This window comes from Dermacentor albipictus, chromosome 2 (assembly GCF_038994185.2).
Source record: "Dermacentor albipictus isolate Rhodes 1998 colony chromosome 2, USDA_Dalb.pri_finalv2, whole genome shotgun sequence".
NCBI lineage: Eukaryota > Metazoa > Arthropoda > Arachnida > Ixodida > Ixodidae > Dermacentor > Dermacentor albipictus.
Window position 1 is genome coordinate 182,011,611 of NC_091822.1, and position 14,270 is coordinate 182,025,880.

At 47.5% G+C, this 14,270-nt stretch overlaps 1 protein-coding gene across 4 annotated transcripts in view; it reads right to left on the reverse strand.

The window, feature by feature from the left end:
* LOC135919339 (sodium/hydrogen exchanger 2-like) overlaps positions 1 to 6,276 on the reverse strand; it is a 378,884-nt gene extending 372,608 nt beyond the window's left edge. For 2 of the 4 annotated variants that reach the window (XM_065453096.2, XM_065453093.2), the window contains exon 1: positions 5,525 to 6,276. The gene's annotated coding sequence lies outside the window, so the exon portion shown is untranslated. The remainder of the gene's footprint in view (positions 1 to 5,524) is intronic. The other 2 variants (XM_065453094.2, XM_065453095.2) reach the window with 2 other exon arrangements.
* Positions 6,277 to 14,270: the final 7,994 nt, after the last annotated feature.

Below are 14,270 nucleotides of genomic sequence, written 5' to 3' on the forward strand. Positions count from 1 at the left end.
GTGTCTGCGGTTGTAGCGTCTCAGTATTATGTTCAGCTTGATTTTGCTGGCAACACAACCCGAAGGAAATAAAGAGAGAAGGCAGGGATGTTAACTATAAATCCGCCTGGTTGGCTACCCTACTCTGGGGGACGGAAAAGAGGGAATAGAAAGATGAGATAGACAGAGATTGGGGAGGGCTAGGAAAGCCGCGGTGAGCTCGCGCGTGCACGCGGAGTGCCTGGGCGACTCAAATGCGTTCAGATAGGCCAGTCGACCTCAAGAAAGACGAAAGTGCCTTTACAGCTTTGTGGGCCGACGAGCGACAGGGGTCGTCTTCGAGTAGCACCTGCACGGACAACGGCCGATCGTCCACTCGTCGCAATGCGATCGATAATGTTTGTTTGTCTTTCCGACTGAAATCGATGACAGGGGCACAATAAATGTTCGATGTTCTCTTCGCCGCCGCAGACGTCGCACGCAGCCCTGTCGGTCATTCCAATTAAATTAGTGCACGCCTTCGCCTGAAGGACACTCCCAACCACAGCAGGTATATAGAAGCGATGCGTCACGTCGGTGCAACCCGGAGCTGGAGCTAAGGGTTCATTTCGTGCAACTTATATATATATATATATCACTACACTGTATGTCCCAGCTAACATTAGCCAAGCTGTTCAACTAAAAATATATAAAGAAAAGCACGGTACAAGATAGAATTATAACACGCACGGTGTCCGGTCGTCAGACCTCTGACTCAGCTTGGCTAACGTTAGCTGGGACACGGCATATATAAGTACTACATAGCCCGTCCAACAGCACTGGTTATACGCTCAGCCGCGAAGTCGCGTATATCGCACTGCGAACAAGATGTCTGCAGGCAGAGATAGAGGGACAAAAGGAAAGAAAGGACAGGGAGGATGACCAGAGGATATCTCCGGTTGGCTACCCTACACTGGAGAAAGGGATAAGGAGTAGAAAGGAAAAATGCGAGAAAAAGAAAGGTAGGATGAACAACAGGAAAGCGCCCGGTCGGGCGCTGTCGCAGAGTCTCTGTGAAGACGCCACATAGCCACACACAGTGTCCAATGTCGTCCCACTGAGTCATACGTCACACAGTGCACAATTTCGCAGAGTCACAGCGTGTCGCACAGTCCGGTATGGTTGTACCGCGCCAGCGTCAGCTGGGTATGCGCTGAGACGTCGACTCCCTGCTTCGTTTCTTATAGCCTGCAGTGAAGTCCTTATAATTTCAGCTATCGTATTTACCCGACGAGGCGGTTTTCCTTTTTCTGTCAGGCGCGCTGCTACGGCTCCCCGTGTACCACGCCCACATAGGCCCAGCTTAGAGAGACGCGCCATCGCTCCAGAGACGGCACAAAGGAAATATTAAAGGCGCCTGCGTAATTCACTTAGGCAACGCGCGGAGCGACTAACGAACTCGAGCTAGTTTTGTGTGCCTTTGCGAGTGCATTTGTTTTAGCCGGGCGTCGTTTACCTGCGCGTCGCCGCTTGTGCCTTGTCGCATCACTCACTCTGCAAGCGGGACTACAGAGATAAGCCCATTTGAAGTCGCCGACACGGGCAGCTAGCTAGGCGTGTATACGCAAGGCGCTCACGACTGGCTTGCCACCAAAAGCTTAGATATAGCACTGTTTGAATGTGAACTCGATGTAACGCTTAGGAAGAGTTCTGCCTTCTCACGACAACAACAACGAAAAAATAAAAAGAATAGAAGAAGGGTCGGGGGGGAGGGCTCTGCCCTTTGACGACTGAGTTTAACACTCAAAAGCAATTCAGGTGTTGTATATGGCGGAAGAGAGAGAGAGACAAAAGGGAAGGAAATTAAGACAGGGATGTCAGCCAGTGTAAGTACCGGCTGGCTACCCTGTGCTGGGGAAAGGGGTACGGGGAATAAAAGGAGAAAGACGAGAGAGAAAAACAAACCGAGATGTGGCGGAAGGCTTAGAAGAAAGGATCAACGAAGAATATCTCAACAACCTTCGTTTTGCAGATGGCATCGTCTTGTTCAGTAACACTGGGGATGAATTGCAACACATGAGTGAGGACCATAACAGAGAAAGTGTAAGAGTTTGTTTGAAGATTAACATGCAGGAGACAAATATAATGTTCAATAGCCTGGCAAGGGAACAAGAGTTCAGGATCGCCAGACAGCCTCTAGAGTCTCTGAAAGAGTTTGTTTATCTAGGTCAATCACTCACAGGAGACTCCGATCACGAGAAGGAAATTGACAGAAGAATAAAAATGGGTTGGAGCGTATACGGAAGGCCTTAAGAAATTCTGACTGGGAGCTGACACTCGATAAGTCTTTGTCGCGCACGCCCAATACTCGGCATGCACGAGCGTTTTCTCCTTCCGACATCGTCGAAATGAGACCGTCGTGGCTGGGATTCGAACCCTCGGCCTCATGGTTTTGAGAATCTAAACAGGAAATGAGACTTCTCAGGCGTGAAAAAAATCTTGCTGACAATTCAATCAATATTTCAGGCTCACGCGAAGAAAGTTTTAGGACGGAAAAGCGGAAGGCAAGGGAGCACACTTCAAAATATATAGCCGTACTTTAAACCATTTCAGTCTTCAAACATTAACTGAATCTTTGATTGATTGATTGATTGATTGATTGGCTGATTGATTGATTGCATAAGGTATTAACAATACGAGGAAAAGATCGGTAGCTGTATAGTTGAGACCACCGATTCAAATACCCTTCATACGGCCGATTGATTGATTGATTGATTGATTGATTGATTGATTGATTGATTGATTGATTGATTGATTGATTGATTGATTGTATAATGTTAACAGGTTTTGAATCGAAGAAAAAGAAACATCGCGGATTGTGCGCACTGCAGTCGTCTGGAACATCGTGAGAACTTGAGGTATATCGCGAGGCCTGAGAGGAACGGCGAAGCAGAGAGGAAATGGTGAAAGCGGTCGTCCGCACGGCTTCCTGCTATCTCCGCTAGCCCGGGTCGGCCATAAACAATCACAGTAACGCACTCGTCATCGTTCATAATAACCACTTCGCGAACGAAGACAGTACAGCTATTGACGACCAGATCAAGATATACACACATGACATACCACAGGACTCCTTCGCGCAATTCCTTTCCATCGAAAGAGCGCAGGTCGGAGGCGTTGATGGAAGCAGTCATGCAGGCACGAAGATACGCAAGAACACCCTTCACGTCCTCGTATAACGGTGTCCACGAAACCCTCAGATAGATGCGTCTTAAATCAAGCAGCCGATACTGCTACACAGCAGCTGCCACGGCACAGCCTGTGGTCAGTACGTATACGTCACTGCAAGTGTCCCAACAGAGTCGGAGACATGCAAACGAAAAAAAAAAGAACACCTTCCGCACACTCAGCAAAGAGCGTTGCGCAGGAGCGTTCCGCAGGGAAATCGTAGCGACTAACTCGGCCGATATATCGCGGATGGCTTAGACCATGGCTAATAGCACTCGCCCCTACCGGACGAACGACGCCCCAGATTAACCCGCTTCTTGGACAGCTGCGCACTTAGCCCATGCCACGACGGAACGAGGCGTTGAAAGAACTGTCTAATGCGCACGATAGGCTGATTGATTTTGATGTCCCAACGGAGCGACGCAAGTTCTGATGACGCGATGCCATCGTGAAAGTAATCGTCACGGAGGACACCGGTTTCATTCTTGATTTCTTTAACTAGTGCCCAAGTCAAGTTCATTGCTGCTTTGCATTTCGCCCCATCCGAATGCGGCCGCCACACGGCAGGGAATCGGACCCGCGGCCTCGACAGTAGAATTACGTCTCACTGTGGCGGGCGATTTCGTACGATGCAAAAGCGCTAGTACGCTTTAACCCAAGCACGGCGGCTAGGTTATGCACAAACTAACAATCTTAACGTAAAATTGTCAATGTATGGAAAAGTATATCCGCGCACTGATGACGAAAAGCTTACGCATCAAATCCTGAGCCTTCGAAGGGACGAAAGATATACTTGGCAGCCATCATGCGATCACAAGTACTTATATAACGGCGCTCGTGTTCAACCGTACGGCAGCACACCTTTGAATTTGGGTACGCCCAGGCTTCATGACCTTCGTGCTTCACCCCTCCCCCTGGCTTTCACGCTAACCCATCAAACCACATGACCTGACTTCCTACTCCTACATGCTTTGCAAGTTTAGATTACACCGTCGTCGAGACGGCGAAAACCACTCGATTGCGAATAAAACAGCGGGGAGCTAAGCTATAGGGGCGTGGTCTTGATCACTCGTCGCGAAATCACGGTCACCTAAGCTATAAATTGTTATACTTCCATGCGCCCCATTGATTGTCGAAAATCCGTGTTACAACCCACAAAGTCAAAAACACAAAGAAAAAAATGTGCAGGAGTGAAACCATCGCAGTGGGACCTCTGACGTAAGGTATGTGTCAAAAGTGGAGAAAATGAGGGCTAATGTTTCAAACTCAGTATGGTCCAAACTATAGAATGGATCGCAGATATGGTTCATATGAGTACGGCGGCAGTGGAAGAAACTGCTCGGAAATTGTCGCGCTCTCGTAGGAAATGCATCAAGAAAACGGGAGACAAATCCTGCAGAACAAGTCTTGTATTTTCGCGTAGAACATCATACATAAACAAAGGACCCTCCATGCAGTGCACAAGCGTGTATTGTATCAACGACAGTGTCCACCCTTACACGAGAGGCAAATCGTGCATGTCAGATCTTCACATCGCGAGTCTTACTTAGAACGTACTTTCTCAAGTCCACTTGAACCACCGCGTTGGGGCAGGAACATCGAATCAAAGCGGCGAAGTTGTCGCGGTTTCGTGTTATACCTTTGGGGGGCGGTTACCACGGTCAGTCCAGCCGCGCGGCGTCTGCATATGCGCTGCTTGGTAACTATTTACCGCTATTTATGAAGATATTTACGAGAGCCATCCTCAATCACTTGAACAGGACATAATAGTTCGATCATAATTGTTCCAGCACGCAGCGGAAATTCGTTCGCCGGCTATCCATCAATGATGTCCATGAGTTGTCCCATCGACCAGGACGCATACGAAATGAACGAACGCCCTGCACGGACTCCTCCGTTACACAAGACAGCTAACACCCCAACTTGGTCTAGACAAACCATGCCGAGGTAACCTGAAAAAAAAAAGAAAGTTTTTTTTCCGGAAGGTACATAGATCAGTGAAGCGCGAAGCAGCGCCCGAAGGCAGGGCAATCGCACAAACGCGTGGCCGACAAACACAGAGAGCATCCGTTGTCGTTTCCGTCACCAAGGGCGAGGAATCGCAAAAGTGTGTGCACGGCGCGAGCAGAAGACGAGCGCGCACAGTCGCCTGGCGCGGTTGTGGTCGCGCAGCAGACAGCTGCCGGCCAACACAAACGCGGGTCCACGGTGTCTATTCGCGGCGACGCGCGCTGTGACATTCGCAGAGTCGGGGTGCGCGGGGGTCGACGTCAAAGAATAAAATCGACGAGACGAGGAGAGAGAAGCGCGTGGCCGGTAAAAAGCAGAAACAACTGACCGTGTTTGCAAGCATCCGACGAGCACGAAGGGCTGCTCCACTGGCCGGAGCGCCGATGCACCGCCGTAAATCCAGGCAGCAGAAAGTAGTTAGTCGAGGAGGGAGCGGAAGGGGGGGGACGTCGAGAAAAAGTTTCGTTCCTCAGCAGAGTTCGCACTTATCGCACAACACCATCACGAACGACGTCCGACACTCCTCGCGTTCTAGCGCGGCGCGCGCACACACACACACGCACACGCGCGTCGTCTCCACAGCGAGGGTTTTGCGCCGTCTGTGGAAGGGTCCGCCGCCGGTTCCGCGCCGCCGCTACTCGCACAGCCCCGGCGACGACGACGTTACACGCGCAAAGCGCACGCACGCACACGCAACTCACGCACGCACGCACGCACGCCAAGCGCGCACATAGCAGCCGCCCGCGGCGAACGTTGAGGCGTTGAGGGGAGCCAGCGCTGGCAGCGCTGGCGCTGCTGCCTGGGAGGACAAGGCGGAGAGAGAACGTCCCTCTCTCTCTCTCTCGTTTCTTGCGCGGCGCGCGGAGCCGAAACTCTGGAACTGCGCACTCACAGGTGGACGCTCCGTTCGCTGGAAGCGGGAATTTGCCTCGGGGGCACGAACACCTTGCACTGCTCGTCGTCGAAGCCTGTCGCAATCGCTGTCGTTATTCGCTTTTAGCCCTTGAAACAAGGTCTGCACGCTCGCGTATGCTATGGCTCCATTCTTCGCACGCCCGCTGTCATATTAGTTTTAACCAGTTTGCTTTCGAAAGTGTAGAAACTGCGCTCCAAAAAAGTTTACAGCCCTTGGGTTGTATTTCGTCATCAAACGATAATCGTCATCTGCTTGCCCGCATTTCCTTTAACGCATCGATGAGCCCGGTACTTTCTAGTCACGAACGGCTTGTGCGTTATCAGCTTGACGCAGCATTCTCGACAGGAAAGTAACGAGCACCGAGTTTTCAAGAGAGGAAACGCAAGCAAGGCAGATGACAATTATCGTTGTGGGACAAGATAAGCCCCAAATGGTGTGGACTTTTTTTAGAGTGTGCTGCAAATGTTTCCAGGCCAATGTGCTCACTCAAGGTAGGGCAGAAAGGCGTGCGGCGGAGTTGTCAGCCCGGACAGCGCTTACTTGACAGTAGAGATGTATGCATTCTACATGATTATGCATCCACGCAACGCGGTTTTATGTGCCTTAGGAGTTCTGCTGTAAACAGCACCAGTAAGCCTACCACATCTGTGTGTCGCGTAGCCGCCGTAAATGGGCATCGGTGCAATAGTTACAAGAGAGGTAAGGGTCTGTCCCACGGGCTAATAACTTGCTGACTGACTGATTGAATTGGGTAAAAAAGAAATGCAGTTAAAAGTCCTCGCTCATCCTCACGAACTTTTTGATAACTGTTTACCACCATAAACAATCCAGACCTTACGTTATACATCTCGGAGCTTACTGAGCTTAGAAATTTGATAAGGCGTCACAAGCTAAGAACCCTTATATGACCTTTGGCAGTAGCAACCACTACTAAACCAAGAGATTGTAAATGAACCCATTCAATAGCTGACAGCGTATGTTACTGAGTTTTTTTTTTTTGAATGAATATTAGGAATGGTTGGCGCTTTTATGGCGGCACCGGCTACTCCTTGTCGCTCGGCAAAGGAAACAAATTTGCTTAAAAAGAGAGAATAGTGACACAAGATATGACACTCAGTAGAACACCAGATGAATAAAAACTATACAGTCCAACAGTACATGAATCGCAAAGTTTTGTGCGTGAGTTCAGTACACATACGCATATATAATGTCAGATATTTTGAGCAGCCAAAACACACCAACATACGCAATTCACTGCAAGTACAGAACAGAATTATACATATTGCATAAAAATTACGATCACCACATAAGTCAATTTTGAACCCAGAACAACATTTATGTTACTAATTTAGCGTATTAGGATCACCTGAAACTTAATATTTCCCCAAAATGTTGGTGTCCTCTAAAAACTTTTTTAAAGGAAGAAGTGCTCTTTTCTGAAGGCCAGCAGTTGGCCATGGACCAAGTACCTTTTTTTATGGTGAATGGTCCTCTGTATGAATGCTAAAAATTTGCCTGCAGTACCCTTCGTGGATCGTATTTAGTGCACTCGAGGAGGAGATGATGCACACCTTCGTCTGGATGGCAGCAAGAACATTGCGGACACGTTTCATCCTGTATAAGAAGTGTCTCGTAAATGCAGTACTAAGCCGCAGGCGGTGCACCAATTTTTAAAATTTTCTGTTGTCTCTTAGATTTTCCGGCATTGATAGGCCATTGACCATTACATGGGTCCATAAAGTATAACTCCGAGCACTTAGATTGCTGATCAAACCAAATAGTTTTGCTGAGATGATAGGAAACCTGTCTCAGGATCAGACGGACTTCACTACGCAATAGGGGAAGATTGGTTATTGTGCGCCCTATTCGCAGCTGCATCCGCTGCAGTATTACCAGGAATATTGCAGTGCCCAGGTATCCACTGAAATGCAATTACGTGGTTCATTGCGCTTGCTTTTGTATGTTCTTTGAGCGTCTCATATAATAGCAAAGCGTTCAAAGACTTCTCGGTATTGCTCTGTAGTAATGCGAGAGCGGATTGCGAGTCGCTAAAGATAACCCCTTTTAGTGAATGCTTTTCTGATGTTAGGAAACGCAAAGCCCGCAGAATTGCGAACAGTTCTGTCACGGTGGAAGATGTATCTCGGGATAATTTAAATGTTTGCTCTAACGCTAAATGTGGAATGACGAATGCTAAAGCCGAGTAATTTTTATGGCACGAACGATCTGTTGTTACGAACGGCATGCAAGGGTACAAAATTTTCCCAGCCAGCCGCAGCTGCGAGGGGTGGCGATATTCGGAGAACCAAACTTTGGAACGCACCCGGCCCGCTGCGATGAATCGCTTTGAGAAAACAACAATGCGCCGAGTAAACAACCCATCGGCCCACCACGTCTACTGCGGCTACTCGCTTTGTAAGGACGACTATACGACAGTCCCCAACCAAACGGCGCCTGTATGTCTACACGCAGTCGGCGGACCAAGTATTGTTAGTAGATTCGCCGTCACCATCACGGTTTGTTTGAAGCGGTGGAACTCCTGCAAGAAGGTGTCTAGCGGCGCCGTCTTTATGGGTCTTAGAAGTCGTCAGTCAATGGACAGACGCGGCGGCCACTGTCTGCGGTGTCAACTCTGGGACCAAGAGGCGCCTGCTCATGGCAAGACCCGTGTCTGCGATAACCCTCTCACCTCGGTGTGGTTAGCAAGACCTGTGCGGAAGTGAGTGTAACCCTCCCCCTCAAAGGCGGGTCGCCACCGATGACTTTGGACGCTCCGAATTGGTTGACGGTTGAACGGCCGTTTTCCCTCACCTAGGGATCTAGGGAGGACAGAGGGTTTATAAGCAGCCGTGGCGCGGCTTCTGAGTGTGCATTCTCTTTCAGTCATGCTAGACTGATGAACTGTAACGTTCTCATGTAGATACTGTAAATAAATCCCATATTCCTCGCTCTCGATGGGAACGAGTCCTTCCTTTCAACAATGTCCTCAGCGTGGATGAGTTGGACGACGGCATGGGCCAGCTACCATCTATTTCATGCCCGACCCCAACCATTACACTGTATACACGTGGATGTAGTGGGGATATAATGAGTAAATTTGGAAGAGTGACAGCTGCTGTGCGGCTACCATGAACGTGTCTCTCTTATATATAATTCCCTCGACCAATAAATCTATTCTAGGACTTGTTAACATCCAATGAGGGCAACTAACATCCACTTTGCATAATTCAAATCTTAGTAATAATGCTTTATGTTCTTGAACAACATCGTGAATTTTGCTTTTGTTTCTTTCGGTAAGCGTGAGGTTTAATCGATGCTTCTCGTGTTGGGTTAAGATGCGGTAAACATGTCGGCATGTTTCAACCGTTCATATGACTGGAAATGGTGGGTGGCGATCGTCAGCAATTACTAGAGAACTCGAGGTAGCCTGCTGAACCCCAAGACACACTCGCAGCCCCCTTGCCAGTAGACGCTCATCAGAAGTTTGCGATAAACCACGGAGAATAGGTGCCGCATAAGCATTTTTTTGTTTATGAGTGCGTTATGAACTTGTAATAGTGAAAAGACTCCGGTTTTCTTTGTTGAATTAAAGCTGATATAAGCAAAATGGTTCACAACACATACACACATCGCGACTGATAATGCGCGTACATCGCGGCTAATTATGCGCGTCACATTTTTGCACCCCCAAGACATATTTCCGCCTACTGTATAGTTACCGATGCACCGAAAGGCTTCCCCGACGACCTTTTATGAACGGACATGGCCTAAATTTCACAAAGTACGGTCTAAAACATTCCGAAATCGTTCCGCAGCACGCGACAGCAATACTTCCAAGCAACGCCGCGCCGGATCGCCCAAGCCAGAGAGGAGGAAAGGCTCGCCGCGCGCCCTATCCTCCTCGCCCGACGAAAACCACGCGACGCAAATCGACAGTGAAGCGAACTCGCCGCCTTCCGCCGCTAGGCATTCTGTAGCTGTCCGCGAGGTAGCAGGATTGATCACTTGCGGGCACCAATTAATTATGGAGTTGACGAGCATCCATCAAGAAATGGTTTCCGCGTTATTAAGAACATAAGCAGTAGAAATTGCCGCTGTTGTGGAGAGCGCCTTGGTGCCCGGATTTCCCTTCCCCGTGAGACAAGCCGGCACTTCAGGGGAAAAAAAAATACAAGTGACTTTACTTCAGCGCTGACAGAACTGCACGTGCAGTGAGCCTCCCAAAGGAGAGACTCACTGCACTGGATCCACTCTAGAGTAGGTCTCTATGCACAGTGTCCCATGTAATTTGCGCCGAACATTAAAAATATGCAAATGCCACGTAGTTGGACAGAACCATGATAATGTTGTTTGCCGTCACATGGAGATACTCAGATTACTTTTTTTTGCATTTCGCCTAATTAAATAGTTAGTCTTAATTAACTAAAATACGTCTCAAACATTGTAATTAGACGAAAAGTGTAAATGAGAAAATTGTGGTGCAGCATGCAAAACTTCCGATACAGCTTTCTGTTGCTCGATACGTACTACATAAAAGTGTTTTTCCGAGCGTGAGAGAAGCGCGAAAATACACTCGAAATTGCTGCGCGACTTGCCGCTTGAGACACTTTGCGTGTGTTCGCGGGCTTCTTTCACGCTCATAAAAAACTTTTATGTAGCACATATCGAGCCACAGAAAGCTGTGTAGCGAGTTTTTCATGTTGCTCTAAATTTTCTCATTGACAGTTTTCATGTAATGATAATATTTTAGAAGTTTATTAATTAATCAAGACGAGTTGTTTAATTAGCGGGAATGAAAAGAATAATCTGATTATCTCCAAGCGACGGGAAACAACATTACCTTGGTTCTGTCTAGCCACGTGGCATTTGCATATATTTAACGTTTGTCTCAAATTACGTGGGACACCCTGTACATACCTATTAATGTTACATATAGGCAACATTCTTTCAAGCTATGACATAATCTTATATGCTGTTGATACTAACCACTTTTCTGTTTTCCGGGTTCGAATACTGAGCACTTGAACGGATTTCTAACGCTTGGATTAAGGAGTGAGCAGTGTGGCTACCAATTATTCAAGTTGTGTTAAAAGTTAAGAGAACACAGTTCATGCTCTTTGTTGTGCAAAAAGATAAACCATCAGTCATAGTATTGAGTTATCTTCAGATGGCTTTGGGAATCCTATGCACAAATTCATGCAGTTTTCTGTTAGCGATTTAGGTTGAAGTCGTCACATGAAATATGTTTAAATGAAAATTGATTGTCGCACGGGCGCAATCAACTGCCTCAACGATCCCCTTCCGTTGCAGTTCAAAAGGCAGTTATATACTTCACTTGCCCCATTCTCATCTGGTTTACATTGTAGTATGGGTAACATGAAACAAAACCGATACCAATCAACTAACTGCTACCCAAGAGAGATTATTAAAATGCTCGGAAAAAAAAACCCGGCAGAACCCTATTAGGGACATTTCGTGTCCTGACTTTCCTTTAAAGCTCTAAACGTAACTTACCAGTCTTCATTTCCAACGGAAATAAACAAGGCAAAAAAGAAAAGCTAATTCACCAACAACTACCTTAGTCGGAATATACGATACATAACCTAGGTGTGCGACTTCCATGGTTTCTTCTCTACCTAACTGACAACCAGAACGTAGTTTACTAGCTACGCGTAATGCTTATCGTTCCTTGTTCAACATTGTCACACAACACAGAAATGCTATTTTAAATTTAGTGAGATAGTAAAGCAACTTTTCAAACCAGATTGTTGTATCAAAGTTTATTTGAGCTATGTAGTATATAGTCTACCTAGTGTGTATCAGTATATAATGAACTCTTTGTTTTATCAGATTCCCTCTATAATTCCCTGTATGATATAGATGCATAGTAAATATGTGGTATTATCATTGAATTAGCATCCTGTTTAATACGTTACACCATCGTCTTGGCCTCTGTATTTCTGTGGGTTGTATTTTACTCGTGTCGTATTGGCCGCGAGTAGACGCATACTTCACGCATTTACTTTGTGAATGCTCTCGCTGCAGTTCGCCTAGAAAGGAACACTCAACCGCATTGGGTAGGTCGGAAAATCGGGCCCTTGCCGAAAGGGAGAATCCCCGGACACTGGTGCCTTCCTTAGCGTTTGAGCCAAAACAGCGCAAAAATAACAGGACGTGAGAAAAGGACAAATAACCAGCCCAACAAGCCAGCCTCCCTACAAATGCCTCTGCCGTCCTTAGCACAGAAGGCGCTGACTCTGTTGCTGCGCTATATCGCATTCATGCGCAGTTTTTTTTTTTTAGTGTTAGTTTGCCCCTCCCCCCCCTCCCCCGCATTATTCTAAAATTTATAATTCACTTTAATTACCCCCCTTACCCGTGCACAGGGTAGCCATCCGGTTCATGCACTGGCTATCATTCCTGCCTTTCCCTCCCCCCGTTTCCTCCTCGTATTATGTTACTCGGCCTATCTACTTACCCGGGGTGTAAAATCTCGTTTGCCGCACATTGTGGCCGTGTTGTACACATGGCTGATTAAATTCAACGGCAAATTGAAAATTTCCGAAAAAATAAAGAAACGAAAACAAATGTAATGCGCCGCTATCCTGCACCGCAACGACGACCTTGAAATTATACTTTGACGGGAACAAAGGACTTCGGTGTCCAGCCGGTGCTGGCAGGCCCGTCAATGCAACGACGCAAGGCGATCATCCGTGACTTGCCGCCCGGTGGCATCGCTGTACCCTGCCGATTCACTACCCTAACATTTTCTCAAGTGGCAAGAAATGCCAAAACGACAGTTCTTTAGGTCTTGAACTTCAAAAATTCTGGCCGCATAATGCCCACCGAGATACCAAACACAAGAGTTTGACCGTGACAGATATATGAAAGTTTATTTCATGTAGTTTTGGTGTCGTCACGTTTACTTGCGGCAATAAGTCGCTCCCCCTCCCCCAACCCCTAAAAGAAAACAGAAGAAAATGAAAGAAACTTCATTTGTTGCCATCAGCGATTACATCGTAACGCTTAAGGGTAAGGGTGTTCGCCAGTGCAGAAATCATTGAGAGAAAGCTCTAGCTCGGGGTCAACTTCGATGCCGCTTATTCTCAACTATATGCAAACCGCAAAAATGATTTTATTAATCAACTGGTGAACCGATCTGAATTAAATTTGTTGCATTTGAGAGAGAAAATTAAATTCTAGTGACTGTAGAGAGTTCAATTCTGATACAGGGCCTGGAATATTTTAGATGTATAACCGAAAATGGGTAAGCTTTAAAGAAAAACTGGCTGTGGCTTAGCTAAGGTTAAGCCCAGGATGCGAAGCATACTAGCCTTTATTTTAACGCGACAGCGTTAAGGAGCTCGTGTCGCAGAAAAGCCGGTGTCGTTGGCGTCGGCTCAGGCGTGCGGCGCTTGCTCAGGCGCACATTTCGTTGTCGCGCTGAACGCTGCGTTGCTCGACGCTCACCGCGTCCGATGCGGGGCGCGTAGTCGCTGCGCCGTAGCAAAGCCACCTAGAAACAGTCTCTGTAGCACGCCGCAACCTTCGCTTCTCATTCCAACGAGCAGCTCTGTCTCCAGGAGGCATCTCACCTCGTGAGTGTCTAGCAGAGGCAAGCGCAGCTGCTTATATACCGCCGCGACGCCGCGAGCGACGCCGCGAGTTGGAGCCCCGTTTCTCCTCTGTCGTGAGGTCACGGTGTCACGTGGTATTGAAGGCGACACCGCCGCGCCTGAGGAGCTGGGTTGAGCTCTAGTAATATGCTTCGCATAAAAACTGAAGCACGAAGCTTCCATATTCGTAACTCATTCGTACCATTCGTACCAGAAACAGATATCGCAGTTATGTAAACTGCATCTGTTGAAGCATCTCAATCGAACCCACTTTATAAATGAATCTACAACTTATGTGAAACTGTTACAAAGTTTACGAGGGTTTTGCAAAAGTACTGCTGCAAAATCCAACTTCGCTTAGTGCGAAGGTTGTGGGTTCGGTGCCCACTGGCGACAAGTTTTATTTTCGTCCACGTTCATCGCCCCCTTTCTTTTCTTTATTTTCTACACTCCAAGTTACAACCGCAACTATTAACCCCTATGGTCTCCTTGGATTCATTGCATGTCGCCTTTATATGATCGTGCGATTAACAAAAATAGGG